This window comes from Papio anubis, chromosome 15, assembly GCF_008728515.1.
Source record: "Papio anubis isolate 15944 chromosome 15, Panubis1.0, whole genome shotgun sequence".
NCBI lineage: Eukaryota > Metazoa > Chordata > Mammalia > Primates > Cercopithecidae > Papio > Papio anubis.
Window position 1 is genome coordinate 57,460,158 of NC_044990.1, and position 18,807 is coordinate 57,478,964.

The following is an 18,807-nucleotide window of genomic DNA, read 5'->3' on the forward strand; positions in this document are numbered from 1 at the left end:
ATCTGTAAAAACAGAGCACAAATTAAACAATGGCCATAATAAGCTGCCAGGAGCAGGGGTGTATTGAAAGGGGAATTCTTATGTAGATGCAAAGCAGGCACTAAATGGTTGGGACTTTTGTTTATTTTTTTCACATTGACAGCTAAGGTCTAATGTAAGTAGTTGTATTTAAGCTTCTGCTGCAAAAATAAAATTTTAAACCCGAGTTGACCAAAACAAGCAAAATAAGAAGACAACCTTTTATTTTGTATCTGCAGCTGACATATACATATTTTTCTCTCTACAATATATTGGAAATACTTTTTAAATCCAAGAAAAACCTGGCCATAATTTCTGAATAAGCAGATATTTTAAATAAAGTTATAAAAATAGTGACCAGAAATATGGTTATGAGATGAAACATCTATTTTGCATCAGATCAGAAACAAATATTTTCCATCAGATAACTTGATTTTCTCTTTACAGGCAGTACCATAAATTCTAAATATCTGCATTTTTAACATTTGAAAAAGCATAAACAACAAAGAAAACTCTCTTTACTTGGAGCTAAGATAGCTAATGAAACGAAATGAAAATTGCTGCATTGTTTCTACCTTTCATCAAAACATCTCTGTGCATAGTATTTGCATCATTATGTAAGACATTTGCAAATATGTATAATGGTTTTGCCTATGGGAAAAGTCTCCTACCCTAATGTATTCCTGAAAGATGAATGAACAATTCTTTAGGTATGATAAAAAGATTCAGAGGGTTGGATAGAGCAGTGATATTAAAACTACAAGCTCATCATTTAAGTTTTTTTTTTTTTAATGTCAGTTGCTAACACTGCAGGTCTGTATTTTACCTAATTTTTTTTCTCTGCAAACTCACCACCTCTTTTCCAATTTTTTTTCTGATTCAAGATACGCAACATCCTGTGTGCCGGAGCTGCCTGCTTTGATACGTCAGCAGGGATCTTGTGAAGTTAAAAGTATTTGGTTTCAGATCTCATATCTGAATTTTTGCCTGAACTCTGAGTTTTCAGTTGTCTTGAAACAATGGCTGAAATTTGGCCATCAGCAGATATCCAATCCATTTGCATTGTTTGTTCATTGAATTTAGTAATCAGAGCAAGACCTGATTTTTAGAGCATATTACCCACTGATATTGAAATTATAAAAATGTGAAGAGAGATTTTATCAAATTTTTTTAAGATAGGAAGTAGATGGAGGGTGATGGATTTAACCCACGGGGTAACAGACTTACCAGAGTGGAAGTAGAGTAGGGTAGAGCAGAGTAGAAGTAGAACATACCTGCTGGCACAGGTGGGGCAGCAACACAGATGAGCTACATTGTCCAATAAACCCCTAAGAGGTTCTGCAGTTGGAAACATCAGGCATCTGATGGGTACAAAGCCAAGAAGACATGCTTGGGCTAAAATTGTATGTATGGTCATTGAATCTCCCAAGGAGACTAGAATTTTATTTTTTTGGGAGAAATTGGGCAGAGTATTCCCAGATTCAGGTACAACAGAAACAAAGGCGGTCAGGATTGGGGTATGGAGCTGATAACAGAATAATTCCTTTAAGAGAAAGCAGGCTTATAGAATACTCCCACCAACCAGCAGAAAGCTGAAGGAGTCTTCTGTGGAGGAACTGGTCTTTTAGCGATCTTCCAGTGAAAGGGTCATCTTGCTTCCTGTTGAGCCCACAGTCAAGCCCTTCCGTGCACAAGTCCCATCCACACATTTGGAGCCTCCAATCAGCTTTTAATGCCTCATTCATAAACCTTAACAAGCAACAAGGGATCATAGGGCATTGGGTTGAAGCTTCCATTGTGAAAATATTATAAAACAATAATACAAGAAAAGAATTCAGAGCAGAAAGACAATACAGAGAACAGAAGAATCAAAAATATCTTTGGAGAGTCAAGAACAGATATTGTGTTCATAAAACAAGAACAGGGTGCTGTGAAAAGAAACTATCAGAGAACCACAAAGAGCTATTATAAATTAAGAAAAAGAAAAGCAAAAATGACAATTTGACAGAAAGGTTGATAAAGGTAAGAAAAAGTCTTCAAAGTATATAAAAAAAAACACACAAAGAAATGGAAAGTGTACAAATTTTTAAAATTAGTCAATTGAGAAGACACAACATTTTATTAATAGAAGGTCTAGAGAGAATAAGGGAAATAGAGCAAATGAAATTACCAAAGAAATAAAAGAGGAAAAACATTGAGAACTGAAAGACATTTGTCTCCTGGTTATAAGAATATTTCAAGTACCCAGGCCAGTTAATAAAAAAGAGAGACCAAACCAATGCACTATCAAGGCACATTATCATGAATTTTCAGAACATTGAAGATAAACACAATATCTTAAATACGTCAAAGAAAGAAAGAAAGGAAAGAAAAAAATGGGATAAGAAAAGAACCTAAGACAAAACAATAGATTGCATATAGAGAATAAAGAATTAGAATGGCATTGAATTTCCCAAAAGCAACACTGGAAACTAGAAGAGGAAAAATTGCTTCCAAAATTCGAAGGCAAAATGACCATAAACCCTACATTTTATATTATTAGTATTCTCAATTGAGTCTGAGAGTAGAATAAATATATATTTAAACATATTAGGACTCCAAAAATGTTACCTACCATCACATTTTTTTTGGAACCCACTGCAGGTTATATAATTCAGAAAAAGTAGGAAATAAATCAAGAGAGAATATAAATATAGAATATAAATACTCTAATGTTAGAGTGAAAAGATGTCTCGGTTTATTTGAACAGTCTTGGTTTAGCACTAGTGTTTGGACGTAATTGTTAGTAGCACTCCTTTCATTCTCAAAAGTGTCCTACTTATTTCTAAAAGGTGTATACTAATCTCGTATTTTATGATGTTCAAGATTCTTAATCAGATTTCCTCATTTTGGTTCAATGTGAAAAAACATGAAACCAATGACTCAATTTATATAAATTCTGGGAAATGAATTAGAAAATATGCATGATTATCTTGTAACTACAAGATAATTATGCTGGGAGTAAACCTCTCACTAGCAGATGCAAGTTTCCTTCAAGTAAAGTTAGTAATGAAATAAGACAAAAATATATAAAAATATGTTTTCAACATTCATAAACTTTATTCAGATATTCTACTCATTTTTGCTTCTCATATAGGTCAACAGAAAATGCTTATCCAAAGATTCCTCTCATAATACATAATTTGAGGGTGATCATAAGATGCTAATATGTCAATCCCAATGATGTAACTTTTAAGTTCTTTGGTTTTATTGCCAGTTGCCTTTGCAGTAGCTAAAATATTGATCCCTTTATTTGGAGTCTAAAAAGGAAAATGTCTAAAGCATTTATTTCTTTTTAAAGATAGCCTAAACATAAAAATTAGCTCATTCAGAGATCTGAGGTATGCACCCATCCCAGCCACTGTGTTAAGTGCTTTCCATACACCCAGGGAGATAGATGGTTCCATTCATGAACTCCAGAAGGTCTGGTTGACAGTGATTCAAATTATGATTATGCCTCTTATTAGCTGCGTGACCTCTGGGAAATTTACAAAACCCTCTATGTTTTAGTTTCTCTATCTACAATTTCTCACAATTTGGTGTTTTACATTTTTTTGCCAATCTGTTTTGATATATATCAACATTTCCCAAATATGGTTATATTACTAAGCCTTTACTGGAGTCATGTTGATAGGTTCATCTTCTTTCCCCCAACATTGAAAGAAACTATGCTGCATAGTTTAAAATATTAGTGCATGTTGTAATATCACAACCGAGCAGTAATTAATATAAAATGAAAGATACTGTGATTGTCGCCACACTTCCCTACCCCCGCCTCCCTTACAGGGTGAACAAGCAGTTAACTTGATGACCTCGCCGGGCTGCTGAGAGAAGCCATGGATTCCAGGTACTTCCCTGTTGATAGAGTTAAATATAGCAACCAAAAAGCCAAGAACCTAGAAAATGTGAGGAGGAGAAATAACTCACCTGGCACACTATGATTATAGTTGGTATGTGTTGGTTTTGAAACCATCACATGAGGTTATGTGGTCAAACAGCAAACTGAGTTACATAACCAGATGATGAGTTTATGTTGGCAAAGTTTCTTTACAAAGATGAAAGAACTAACTTTCTAACTACTTATCACCATCTTTTAAATGGGTAGCTATGTGATAATTTAAGCATAATTTTGATGACATCATTTCTTTTAAGATTTTAGGATAAAATATATGGTTTGTTGTTTTCTGGGCTTTTCTTTTTTTAATTCTTATTTTATTTTCATGCAGCAAGTGATGATTAAAGAATTAAAGTTTTCTGGTGAATGAAACAGCCAGACCACTTTTCATGACAAAGTTGGTAATTAGAAGGCCAATTTAATGGTGAATCAGGCAGAAATATTCAAACCATGACAAATGACTTTAATAATGCAGCTTGCAATGCTTGAACAGAAATAAATTTCACTTCCTCAAACTCTCGCCTTTTTCTGCCTGCCTGGAAGATAGAACTGTCCAGGAGGTATTTTGTCCCCTTTATTCAGTAAAGCTTTTACTAGATTTTAAGCGACGAAATAGCTTGCAAATGCAAAACATCATTCAACTTCATATGATTTTTTTTTTTCCTGAAGGTAGACCGTGTTCAGAATTCTGAGTAAGTCAAGATTTATTTTTCTTCTGTTCTGCTTAGCCTTGCAATAGTGTTTTATTGTTGCCACTCTCTGACTTGAGGTATTAAAGGGAGCTACATTGGCCTCAAAATTGAAAGCTAATTTTGGTGTTTGTCATAAGTTTGTTAAGACCACATGCATTCCACAGTTTGAAAAATTTCATTATTCTGTCCATGCTGGGGCTTCGTAATTGGATAGTAAGGATGTTCAAAGACTAATTTAGTGAATTGCACAATATTTTAAATGGAATTATGCAGGTTTATGGGTCCTTGGGGGATTCAGCTAGGAGCCTCTCGAGAAAATCTGTTTATCAGTAAATGATATTAGCAGCTTTCACCTAGCTTTTGTCTTCATTAAATTGCTGCTCTCCCAATTGAGGGTCACATCTGAGGCCTGCTTTGATAATTTGTCATTATTGTCTTGTTTATTGGAGCATAAAGTTGATACAGGCTGGGCTGTGCTGTTTATACACCATGTGCAAAGAAGTTTTTATTAACAATTCCACCAGTGCTAAATCAAAGTAGAATTTTTTAGGGTTCAAGAAAGGGAATCATTTGTAGCATTCTAATTTCCTCTAAAACTCTCTGAGTCCATGCCATGCCCCCTTCTCTAATATGTATAACACATAATGGCATTGCTAGAGCCAATTCTCCACAGGCATTTTTTAAAAATCCATTTTTGTCTCTAAAAATAAGGTTAAATTTTGAAATTCTTTTCATAGTATTGGCCTGTCATATAAAACCGAATTCATGCGATAGAATTCCCTTAAAGTATAACATTTACAAAGAATTACCATTAACTATTTATCTTAAGAGACTTGGGGGTATAGTTGAGATATTAAAATTGTTAAGAAACATACTATTTATTGCAGTGCAGTCAAGCATACTTTTCATTGCACTTACATGTTTTAAGTGGTAAAGGAGAATTCTTTAAAAGTGTGTTCATGACATATTTGAGAGTATCACTGAGTATGTTTAAAATCATACCCACATAAATGCACAGTTTGTTTCTGACTATGCTTTACATGTGGATTTCCATGATATGTTCTTTCCCAGTGATGATGTGGAGCCTAGAACTGGGAAACAGGGCAAGTAGACTCTATTTTCAAACAAGTCTCCGGTTCAATTTGCACATCTGGGCAGTTTGCGCATGTCATGACTGCCTCTGTTTCCTAGTAGAACCATCTGGTGGACACTCATCTTCCCTTTGCATATGAGCTGAGGTTCATTCATCTCATTGATAGGTTCAGACAAATCTGCCTTTCACCTCCCTCTTTCGTGTCTTCACCCTCCATCCTCAGTCCCTTATCCACACCCACCCCACTATGAAGCAATAATGTTTATTTCTCTAAGAGGGACTGGGCGTAGCAGTAAGGAGAATACAATTTCAGCAGTCGACACATACCGTGCTTTCATGATACAAGTTAGGAGGAAAGAATGCTGATTCCCAGCAACACCAGTGGGGAATTCCTTGGAGTCCACCTGGGCTAGCTGCCATTCTGCAGGGATTTTATTTTCACAGCCAGTATTCCCACTTTCTGAACTGCTCTTAGCCCTACTCTCCCTGAGAGGGGGGTTAAGAAGAGCCAGTACTCACTTGCAGACCTAACTGTATCCTACACAGTGTCCATAGCGGTGGAGAAGATGCCAGAAAGGAAAAGACTAACCCTTCAAGTATAAGGACAAGAAGAAATAGTAAGTTTCAACCTCTCAAGGGCTCAGAATAATGGCTTAGATTTTCCTTATGGTGGCTCACACCTGTAATCCCAACACTTTGGGAGTCCGAGGTGAGCAGATCACCTGTGGTCAGGAGTTCGAGACCAGCTTGGCTAACATGGTGAAACCCCAACTCTACTAAAAATACAAAAATTAGCCAGGCATGGCGGCAAGTGACTGTAATCCCAGCTACTTGGGAGGCTAAGGCAGGAGAATCATTTGAACCCTGGAGGCAGAGGTTGCAGTGAGCTGAGACTGTGCCATTGCACTCTCCAGCCTGGGCAACAAGAGCAAAACTCCATCTCAAAAAAAAAAAAAAGAAAGAAAGAAAAGAAAAGTAAAAGAAAGTTCTCACACAGGCCAGAAACCCAACCAATCTCATTTTTATATACTATTACCTAGCACATCTTTTCAAAGATTTATGGTTATTATCGCCATCTACTCACCCACATAATCACTAGCCTTTCACTTTAAAATGGTTAAAAATTGTCTCATGGATTGCAGACCATTAATGTAAATTAGACTATTTCTATATTTGATTTCTTAATTTTTAAAAGGAAAAGAACAGCTCACTCTCACACACATACACACACACTCTCTCTTTTTTTACTTGAAAATTTTAAATGGCTCTCCAGACACCTCTTTCAATAACTCTTACCCTCCAAAGCTGGGCTGCCTTTTAATTTCACTTTAAAATAGCTACATAGGGACCATAATATGATTAGAACTAATGAATATTGTGGAGAGAAGCAAAAAATTTTATTTAAAATCTTTAAAAAGTATAAATACTTCATGTGAGTAAGAACCTGCGGTTTATCCCAGCCCAGTCAAGGACTCAATTTTGATTCTAAGGATAAATCACTGAGCTCATCAGACCTCATTTTCTTCTGCTCAAAAGGATCATGGCTCCAGAGGTTTCTTCACAGAATGGTAGAAAGCAATCATATTAAAATAAGTTGCCATCTCTAAATAATAATTATAATAATGATGAGAATTTTTTAGGTGTCAAAGTGGCCAAAACTACTCACATATTGGATCTAATAAAATTGTGCTTGTTTTCTTTCTAGACACCAAGAACATTAGCAGAATGGCATCAAAGAGAAATTATTTAAAAATTACCAACATATAATGAACATTCTAAATTTAGCTAGTAAGGTTTTTTTTTTCCTTCAGAAAAATTCTTTATTCTTGACTAGTTTCTTCTTCTTAAACTGATATCCCAAGCTTAATCTAGACCATCTGGAACTTGGGTGGTAGTCTCTAAATCGAAGATGGCTTTATCAGAAAGAGTTGTCAAAAAGCTGTACTTCTTAAGGAAGTTGCCTTTGGAAATAACTGTTGTTCCTGAAACATCGTTCACCTCCCTAAGACCTTTGCAAGCCTTAGCAAGCCCTGCTGCAGTGGAGATCTTTCTTTTTCAGGCTTGGGCACTATTCCCAGCTCCTCTGTTATAAGGCAAGAGACAACTTCTCCATGCTTCCTCTCATCACCCATATTCTAAACATTTTGAGGCAATTTCTTCATGAAGCATGTTAAGATCCTTAGGTCAGGTATTTTGAATAGAGATAGCAAGAACTGTCTTCTGAAAATCAGCAGGATTAGTACCTTCTACAGAGTTTTGAGAGGCACCATCACAAAGAAGCCTGAACATAACTATTAATCTAGATGTCAGGGACCTGAAGACAAATTGTGATTCTGCAACCTTAGGCAATCATCCCCACAACCTGGCTTCATTGCCCTCTGTCATGGAATGACGAGGTATTGGCTTTGGTTTATTGGCCATTCGCCATGATGACCCATAAGCCACCTCAGTTGTTCAAAGAGAAGGACAGCTGAGATTTCCCTCATGATTTAAACAAGGCGGGGGTGCTCAGCTCTGCAACAGTTCAGCGACTGAGTATGGAGATTCCAGTGCAACCGCTGGAAGCCTCCAGCTTCGTAGGAACACTGACCTAAAGAGAGAACTACAGATTGGCTTGTCAGCAGAAACAAACTAAGCTACATTCATTTTTCTTCTTCTAGCTTCGGCATTCTGATTTTCTGCTTAGTCTTGAGATTGTTTAATTCTGCTATAGAATTTTAAAAGCTAGGCATTTCTGTGGCAGTTCTTATATTTGGTGAGAAATGATGAATACACAAAATGCTTCTGGCTTTAAAAACATTAGATGTTTTGAAGTGGCAGATTATATAGACAGACTCTTAAATTGGGGGCAAAGAAGATCTACAAGTTCATTCATTCATTGCCTTGAATGAAGTTCTATTCATTCTTTTTTTTTTTTTTTTTTTGGTTGGAGGTTTATTTGCATTCTTGTTCATGTGACGATATTAGATACAATTGTTACAAATCCATTGATGCTATGTTTCAGGAGCTGGAAGCAGGAGCAGGAAAATCAGGGAAAGTCTAGGAAGAGACAATGTGGAAAGAAAGGAGTCAAGGCTTAGAAGACAGCTGATACAGTAATTGTTAATAGAGGTTTCAAAAATAAATGAAATTATAAATATTTAAATAAATGAATAAAATAGGTTCTATTGTTCTATTAAGCATTTTAATTACATGGCTTTTCAAGTTATTCAGGTTAATCTACAAATGATAAAGAAGTACAATTTATAGGCATGTTTCCTATACCAAGATAAACCACTTTAATGAGAATTCTGATTGGTAATGGATGTATCTGGTTCTGGAGGGAAAGGGAGTCTTGTTAAGCATGCCCCAGAGAGAAGAGGTCTGTGCTCTCCTGCAGGGTAACATGCCATCTAAGCAGATGGATGCCTCCGTGGCCACATTTCTTCCCTAGTGAACTGCCCTTCCAAGGCAAGTCACAATTCCCAAAGCTGCTTTGTCACAGGAGAATAAAACTTCTAAGACCTTCATGCTCCTCACAATTTTCACAATGTGGGAGCATCTCTTAATCGCTCATCACCCTTGAAAACTGACCAGGCAACCTGCAAGAGCGCAGGTGGAGGCAGTTAACCTCTGTTCTCCCTTGAATTTCTGTACGCTAGTCTGAGAGTTTTTCAAAACTATTCATAGTGTCAGTTCACATTGAATTTTTATTTTTCTATATTGCTGCCATCTCTATTATGGTTCTCTTTTATAGTAGATTCAAATGGTAGGTATTGCAGATCATTTTTAAGGACTGCTTTCATTTGAAATTGAGCAATTTAAATGTTTGACCAAGTATGCTCCATAGAACATCACTCCCACAAAATTCCCCTAGATTAAAGTAAATAGTTGGACAAATAAGGTTGGTAAATGCCACCGATTTTCTATCTCTTTTGGTTAGCCACAATGCACATTAGTAATTAAAGCGCTGAGAAAAGCACCTATTTTATTGTTTAAATAAATTTAAACAATTAAACTTATTAGTAATTTTAAATGATAACTTATCATTTTTGGAGTAGCATCTATTTTCTTGCTGTGTAACCAGTTTTGTGAGGCATACCCTTTGGCACTCCATAAATGAAAGAAACTAACATTTGAGATAGAACAGTGCAGTAAACAAGGACCAAGAACAATTTGTGGAGACAATAGATATGGCCACCCATTTTTTAACCCCACTTAACGTCCCACCTACCACCTGCCCGGAATTGGCCAACAGAAAAATTGGTATTCCTAACATTACTGCCTAGAAATGTTGGGACAAGATTAGCAACAACAGTTAAACATAAGTGTTTTGCAGCAAAACAAAATTCCCCCAAGCTACCTAATCCTTAAATCAGGCAGTAGAATTTATGATATCATCATCATTCTCAATACCCAAACTGCTATAACTCAAATTATTATTCATATTTTTAAAGCCATTGAAAGTTGTTTCAGAGGCTGTCAAGTTGATTCGTCATGTAAGTGTACTCCAAATTGACCTGACTCTTAGGGTTCATACTTCATGCTTTAGTTTCTTACAAGAACAAAATTATAAAAATGCAACCTTCAAATCAATGAGGTGACATATTTTTTAAAAAATCAAGTTCTTCTAGCCAAGGAGACTCCTCTGGTGACTGTTTTATAATAGTGACACCCTCTATGCACCACACACACACCCAGCAAGATGAGAGAAGTTGACAGAAAATGTAGATATTTTTAGTCCTGCATTACAGCTGAAGACCTGACCACACAATGATGTTATATTCTGTGAGACTGAATTTTCTTTCTTTTTCAAAGCTACCTTGCTTAGTGAAATTGGACAATTTATCATACAATGGCCTGCAGCAAGTTTAGTATATGCAAGTGATTAGTTTGTCTCTTCCCCAAGCAGCTTTGATGCAGTTGGATGAGAGTGGCAGCAGAAAGGGAAGGTCACTTATAACACAAACTCTCTGGGGAACTGCTAATGGGCTATTGACCCTCCTCACTTTAGGTCGATGTGTCATATTTGATTCTGGTTTCTTGAGATGCAATTTCCAAGTGGTGACGTTTCAAAGTCTACATGAGATGGGTTGTTCTATCAAGTTTTAAGTGTGGTATTATTCACACCGTGAATGGCAGATGCCAGTTGATTGGACTGGAGATAATTTTACCATTTCCAGCTAGCCCCAAGGCAAAAGGAAATACACTATTGACAACATTGGTTAAGTTAATAACCAAGTGTAAATTATATCTTCACCCTTGTACTTAACACCCTTACTCCCTTCCCGTTTAGTCTGTTTCCATGAGGTCTAGAAAACCAAGTCAACATTTTTGATATGTCACTTGGGTCTATTATTTAAAGCAAATTTAACAGCACTCTTTCCTGCCAACTAATAACTTTTATTGCATTTCCATCAAAAAGTCTGTGCAGGATGTAAAACTGTTGCAGATAAAATGCTAGGTTCAGACAGTAATCCCTGAAGGTGCAGATAATCCAAAATGCCAAATGGAACAATTGGCCATACTGTTTAAATTAAAGTGTAATATATTTTTACCCCTGGTAGATTTATCTTTATAATTACACATTTCAAGAACAAATATTAGGGTGCAGTGGCTCACACCTGTAATCCCAGCACTTTGAGAGGCCAAGGTGGGTGGATTACTTGAGCCCAAGAATTTGAGACCAGTCAATATGGCAAAACCCCATCTCTACATTTTTTTAAATTCAACAAAAGAACAAGTATTAAATTTGATAAGCATTTGTGAATCACACTCACGTCAAGGTAATATCCCTATAGCTCATTTCCTCTAACAGTGGAGGAGAAACCAAAGAACACTCTGGTGGGGAGGTTGGAGGAAGCGAGTGTGGTAACAAAATGCTTTCTTGGCTCAATTGTACACTGACAATTAAGAAATTGTTTTAGGGAGAATCTTTCAGAGGTGTAATGGTTGAGATGGGAGAAAAGAAAGAGAGGAAGAAACAGTAGAGGAAGAGGACAAAGTAGGTAAAAGGAAAAGTCTCAATGGCTCAACAAATGTGGAATTACACCTTGTCCCTCACACTGTATTGCATGCAGCAGAGATCACAAAAGACACAGATTTTTCTTGTGCTCCCAATGTGTACCATAGAGCTGTGGAGGCATGCCCTGCAAACACAAGGACATGAACATGGGGAAACCACAATAAGAGTTGAAAATCAAAAGTTTTCTCAAATTTTCACAACCTCAGACCATGGTAGTAGATTTAGAAAGTGGGTATATAGCAATCTCTCCATGTCTTGTTGCAGTAAACTTATTTTGAAATCATTTAGAAAGAAAGATGGTTTAGCTTTCCAAGACCCACTAAATTAATGAACCAGGCCAATTTATGGTCTTCCACGTGTTGCTGCAAAGAAAATTCTCCCTGCAGGTAAACCGTCTATCTAGAGTCAGAGATAATAGCAGCAATTTTATGAGCAGGATCATTAATTATGACCTATGAAATTTTAATAGGTGCCTTCTTCGGATCTTTTGTAGAAGCTCAGATGAAAGTGGCTCCAAACCATTGACACAAACTTGGTTATCAGGAAGTCTGATGAGCTTTCAAAGATTTGAAATCTCTATGTATTCTTTTATTTCCTTTGCTGATATTTTGTTAAAGGCAGCATTATATATAAATATATATGTATAATCAGCTCACATAGAATTTTATTTATTTACTTCTGGTGATTGTACCAGACCTCATCTGTTTCATACATTTATATTTCTAAGAGAAGATATTTTTTTAAATTATAATTAAGAGAAGGCATGGTATTGTTGAAAGAAAAATGAACATGAAATGACCTACATTTATTCCAGGCCTGTCATATAACAAAAGCAAGCCCTTAGGCAACTGACTTAAGTGGTCTGGACCTCAGTGTCTTATTTGTGCAAGACACTGGTGTCTAATTCATTCTCATTTGTGTGAGACACTGGTATGGCATAAGAGCTAACTGGAAAACAGGGCAACATGTTTGCTAACACGTCGTTCAGATCTAAAATCCTGTGGATTCCAGGAAGACAGAGATAATAACAGTACCTACCTCATAAGTTTGTGAAGACAGATAAGATAATCCGTGAAAAGCAACTCAAAGGATACCTAGGACACAGTACACAGTACACATTCTATAGGTGTTCATTCTTCTCTTATCATCTTTATTATTTCTGCTACATAGGAAAAACTAGGCACTTATACAGAAAACCTGGTTCAAAATTCTCTAACAAAATGGAATAAATAAAATTAAAGATCAATTACCTGGTGCATTGGGAGCTTCTAATGTCATGTAGTAACTCGACTAGATAGTGTACGTGTGACAAGTGTATAAGACCTTGCTCCTATTATTCCAGAATTTATACTTCTTTTTTGTCTGTGTGCATGGAGAATGGAAGCTCTTCAAGTAAACAGAAATAGAGAAAAACAACAAAAAAAGCAAAAACCAACCAACCAACCAACAAAAAACCTAGGTATTCTTAAATGCCTCTCTCAGGATCCTGCCAAAATTGACTGACAGGACATAGGACTTAAGGGAGAAATTGAAATCATGGGACTGGCCTGGCCTGGCCAGTTTTCTACACGACTAGGCTGGTCAGATGAACAGTTAAGTCGAATGAGCTTCTATATATGACAGAAGTAATCAGGAATTATTTTATTGTTCATTTAATTCTTGAGTCCAGCTTGGAACATTTCTTACTACTTATCTAGGAAAATTTTCCTATGTCCTAAACCCTGTAAAAATTACAAATTATTATCAAAATTATTTAGCCATCTGGTTAAAATTATTTTTTATTTTCTTTAAATAAATGGCCTACCAATCAGGCATTGTTTTCCAGCTACCTGTTTCCCATCTCAGCAGTGCGCCAAATCGATGACTAGTGTACTTTGTCAGACTGGGATTTCCAGTCTGGCTCGAAAGCTACCCTGTATGGGTGCTGTGATATTCAATCTCTGTCTTCTCTATACACCACTGGCACTATGGATGACCTTCATCTATAGTCTAGGTCCCTTGAGTTCACGTTCATCCTGACCCTGTCGGAAGGTCAGCAGCAGTTCAGCCCACACTGGCAGGAAAGGGGCCCTGCTGCCACTGACTTCATCTCCACTATTTCTTTCTCTGCTCCCCTCTCTTTTTGCACTAGACCACAGACAGGATTACAAACTTGATTTCCCTCCAGGACTCCAGTTGCAGCTGGAATTGAAACTCTATTCTAATCTCTGAGCTGTTTGAATGAATTTCCATATCCTGGCCAGTGGCTGGGTCCTGGCTGTGAAGGAACTGACCAGCCACCTGCCAGGCTTTGATATCACCTGCTCCCTGGATAATAAGTGCAGATCTGCATGTCTAGACTTATTCAGATACAGGGCAAGCTCAAGAACACCACACCCCTTTGCATCTTGTATGCAAAGACCAGTCTCTGAAACTAGTTTTATTTCTCCAAGCCCTTTTCTTACCTTATCCAGCATCTTCCTCACCACCCAGCAGGGTTACTGATGCCACCACTGGCTCAGTCAGATGACTAAGACTATTCTCCTGTGAACCTTTTGCTTCTTCTCTGCACCATCTAAATCACCACCAGCAGATATGAGGATATCACTAGAGTTCCCATTCTGTATTAGTCCGTTCTCATGGTGTTGTAAAGAACTGCCCAAGACTGGGTAATTTATAAAGGAAAGAGGTTTAATTGACTCACAGTTCTGCATGGCTGGGGATGCCTCAGGAAACTTAAAACCATGGCAGACAGGGAAGTAAATATGTCCTTCATATGATGGCAGGGAGGAGAAGTACAGAGCGAAAACCTCTTATAAAACCATCAAATCTTGTGAAAACTCACTCACTATCTTGAGAATCATGAGAACAGCATAGGGGAACTATGCCTATGATCTAATCGCCTCTCATGAGGTTCCTTCCCCAACACATGGGGATTATAATTCAAGTTACAATTCAAGATGAGATTTTGAGTAGGGACACAGCCAAACCATATTACTTTCCTTTCTGCAACAGTAACATAAAATGTCAAGAACTCATTGTTTTATACTTATTACCTCTATGCCCATTTCTGTTTATGGGCATAGCCACCCCTTGGTCTTACTACATTCCTACCTCTCATGATGCTTTTGTGACCCTGCTCTATATCCCTCAGAGCCTCTTGGAAATGCACTCCAGAGAAAATGAAATGTCAAGTAGGTGGCAAGTATGTGGCATTTCACTGACTTCTTGGATGAATTGAATCAATGAATATTCAGGGATGGTATTTCATAGCTGTCTATATTTTCCTGTAAAGGAAAGGTCTTTGACTTGCTTACCTTGCAGGCTATTGAGTGGACCAAATAAGATTGAGTACATAAAACCACTTGTCAACTCTCAAGTGCCATACAAACATAGTTACTCAATATGGTTGAATAATGTTCATTCATTACTAATTTTAGTTTCTAATATGACATTGGATTTATTTATTCTGCTTATGTAGTGGGTACACATTTCTCAGAATTTAGATATGCAAAAAAAGAAAATGTCATTTTATTTTTCTACTATTCAACCTAATCTCTACATTAAGCCTCATTTTACCTAGTAGCAGAGAACTTAATTTTTGTCAAACTGGTGCTTTCTGACATTCCAGGATTTCCCCTTCACCATTCTCCCCAGAGTTAATTCAAGTTCTGGGAAACTTGTATCACAGCTAGGCTACCGGGAGTGAGGGCAGGAGAGACTTCCAGTTTTGGGCTCACATTGCTCTTTGGTTTAGCCACTCACTGCTGATGTCTGAGTTTTCATCAGCCTCCAGCTGATAGTGCACCCTGCATTCCTCACCCTAGGCCCACAGGCTGTCTCTTTGGTACCCTTTCCTCTTTTGGAGTGATGAGATATTTTGGGATGCTCTCACATACCACTCCTAAGACGACCAGAGGTTTGAGAAACTGATCATCTGTACTGAAAAACACCATATCACTTTTTCTACCATCCTCCTACTCCATAATACTGGCGCAAACTGGCTAATTCTTACTATTTCTGATTCAGCTTCTTCTCTGCAGCCCAAGAAATTCTTTAAGCAAGACTAAGAGAGGAAAAGATTCCTATAGAAAGCTCATTCAGCATTTTTCACAAGCCTTTTGGATGGCTAATTGGAGCTTTGGCTCTCATACTCCAATGCCCAAACTTCTGAACCTAAACTCTCTTCCAAAACCAATATCCTCAGTTAAGATTTAAAAAACTCTATTTAGAGTTTATATTTTGTTCCTACTTTTCTCAATGCAGTTTCTATGTCTGCTTCAGATGCTGCCTGCAATGAGAGAAAAAGGTTCTTAGTTAAAAAGAAATAGTCTACATCTTGACTGTGAGGATTACATAGGTACATGTATCCTCAAATCTCATTGAACTCCATATTTAACATATGTACATTTTCTTACATGTAAGTTATATGTCACTCAAGTTGATTTAAAATATTCAGCCAAATTCATGCATGCATGCACACACATACACACAGTCACACATAAGAGGCCATTAAAATATTATTCCCATTACACTTATCTGATCAACTTTTCCTTCTTTCCTAATCAGCAAATCCTAGCTACTGCAACATTGGAATAGGCCTTTTACAACTTGAACATTTTTTTTTCTTATGGCATTCCTTTAATCTTGATTTGTTTTTTCACTTTAGAACCACATCAAATTTACTCATTTTTTTTCTTTCCACAATTTTGATTATATTAGTTTATATTAGTTTCTTTCTGTTCTGGGTATAAAATATATGTTGTTATAGTTTATTCCATAGACATTTGTGTTGAGCTAGGTAAATGACAGTGTACTCTGGAAACTACTGAAATATTCCAAATGTAATAATTAAGATCCTTGGACCAAAGAAAAATGCAATTATACAGCTACATCTCTCTGTCTAACCCCCATGTAGGCATCAGATATTAAATTTTCTATAGCAGTGGCTGTCTTTCCATGTTGGTGCCTCTTTTTCCCAATCAAATTTTATTTTGCTCTTGTTTTGTTTGTGTTATTTTTAACTTTTATTTTAGATTTGGAGATGCACATGCAGGTTTGTTACCTGGGTATATTTGATCCTTTCACCCAGGTACTGAGCATAGTACCCAACAGTTAGTTTTTCAACCATTGCCCGCTTCCTCCTTCCCTATCTAGTAGTCTCCAGTTTCTATTGTTACCATCTTTATGCTCATGAGTACCCAATGTTTAGCTTCCACTTCTAAGGGAGAATATGCAGTATTTGGTTTTCTATTCCTACATTAATTCACTTAGGATAATGTCCTTCAGTTGCATCTAAGTTGCTTCAAAGGACATGATATTCTCTTTCATGGCCAGGTGATATTCCATGCTGTATATGTACCACATTTTCTTTATCCAGTCCACTGTTGATGGGCACCTGGATTGATTCCCTCTCTTTCCTATTGTGAATAGTGCTGCGATGAATATCCATTTCTTTTGGATATATACCCAGTAATGGGATTTCTGAGTCAAATGGCAACTCTGCTTTTAGTTCTTTAAGGAATCACCACAGAGCTTTCCACAGTGGCTGAATCAATTTGCATTCCACCCAACAATGTATAAGCATTTCCTTTTCTCCACAGCCTCTCCAGCATCTGTTGTCTTTTCACCTTCTAATAATCACCATTTTGACTGATGTGAGATGGTATCTAACTGTGGTTTTGATTTGCATTTCTCTGATGATTAGTGACGTGCAGCATTTTTTCATATGTTTGCTGGCCACTTGTATGTCTTCTTTGGAAAAATAAGTTTATGTTCTTGTTCATGTCTTTTGCCCATTTCTTAATTATTTATTAAGAAAATAAATTTAGGCCGGGCGCGGTGGCTCAAGCCTGTAATCCCAGCACTTTGGGAGGCCGAGACGGGCGGATCACGAGGTCAGGAGATCGAGACCATCCTGGCTAGCACGGTGAAACCCCGTCTCTACTAAAAAATACAAAAAACTAGCCGGGCGAGGTGGCGGGCGCCTGTGGTCCCAGCTACTCGGGAGGCTGAGACAGGAGAATGGCGTAAACCTGGGAGGCGGAGCTTGCAGTGAGCTGAGATCCGGCCACTGCACTCCAGCCTGGGTGACAGAGCAAGACTCCGTCTCAAAAAAAAAAAAAAAAAAAAAAAGAAAATAAATTTATTTATTTATTTGCTTGTTCAGTTGTTTAAGTTCCTTACAGATTCTGGATATCAAACCTTTGTAAGATGCATAATGTCTTAATATTTTCTCCCATTCTGTAGGTTGTCAGTTTACTCTGTTGATAGTTTCTGTTTCCTTACAGAAGTTCTTTAGTTTAGTTAGGTCCTAATTGTCAATTTTTGTTTTTGTTGCAATTGCTTTTCAGAACTTAGTCATAAACTTTTTTCCCAGGGCTAACATCCAGAATGATGTTTCCTAAGTTTACTTCTAGGATTCTTATAGTTTGAGGTCTTACATTTAAATCTTTAATCCATCTTGAGTTAATCTTTGCATATAGTGAAAGCTAGGGGGTCCAGTTTATTCTTCTGCATATAGCTACCCAGCTATGCCAGCACCATTTATTGAATAGGAAGCCCTTTCCCCATTGCTCATTTTTGTCAACTTTGTCAAAGATCAGATGGCTGTAGGTGTGCAACTTTATTTTCTGGGTTCTCTATTCTGTTCCATTGGTCTATGTCTCTGTTTTGGTACCAGTATCATGCTGTTTTGGCTATTGGATCCTTATAGTATGGTTTAAAATCAGGTAATGTAACACCTTCAGCTTTGTTCTTTTGTTTATAATTACTTTGACTATTTAGGCTCTTTTCTGGTTCCATATGAATTTTAAAATAGCTTTTTCTAGTTCTGTGAAGAATGATGTTGGTAGTCTGATAGGAATAGTGTTAAAGCTGCAGATTGCTTTGGGCAGTATGGCCATTTTAATGCTATTGATTCTTCCAATCCATGAGTATAAAATGTTTTTCCATTTGTGTCATTTCTGATTTCTTTCAGCAGGGCTTTATAGTTTTCCTCATAGAGATCTTTCATCTTCTTGATTAGATGTATTCCTAGGTACTTTTTGTGGCTATCGTAAGTGGGATTATTTTCTTGATTTGGCTC

General features: G+C 37.0%; 1 long non-coding RNA gene across 1 annotated transcript; it reads left to right on the forward strand.

The window, feature by feature from the left end:
- Positions 1-1,838: 1,838 nt before the first annotated feature.
- On the forward strand, positions 1,839-9,045 carry LOC103879342. The gene is made up of 4 exons (XR_002518435.2): positions 1,839-3,904; positions 4,622-4,644; positions 6,284-6,354; positions 8,742-9,045. It is a non-coding gene; the product is annotated as an uncharacterized LOC103879342 (long non-coding RNA).
- Positions 9,046-18,807: the final 9,762 nt, after the last annotated feature.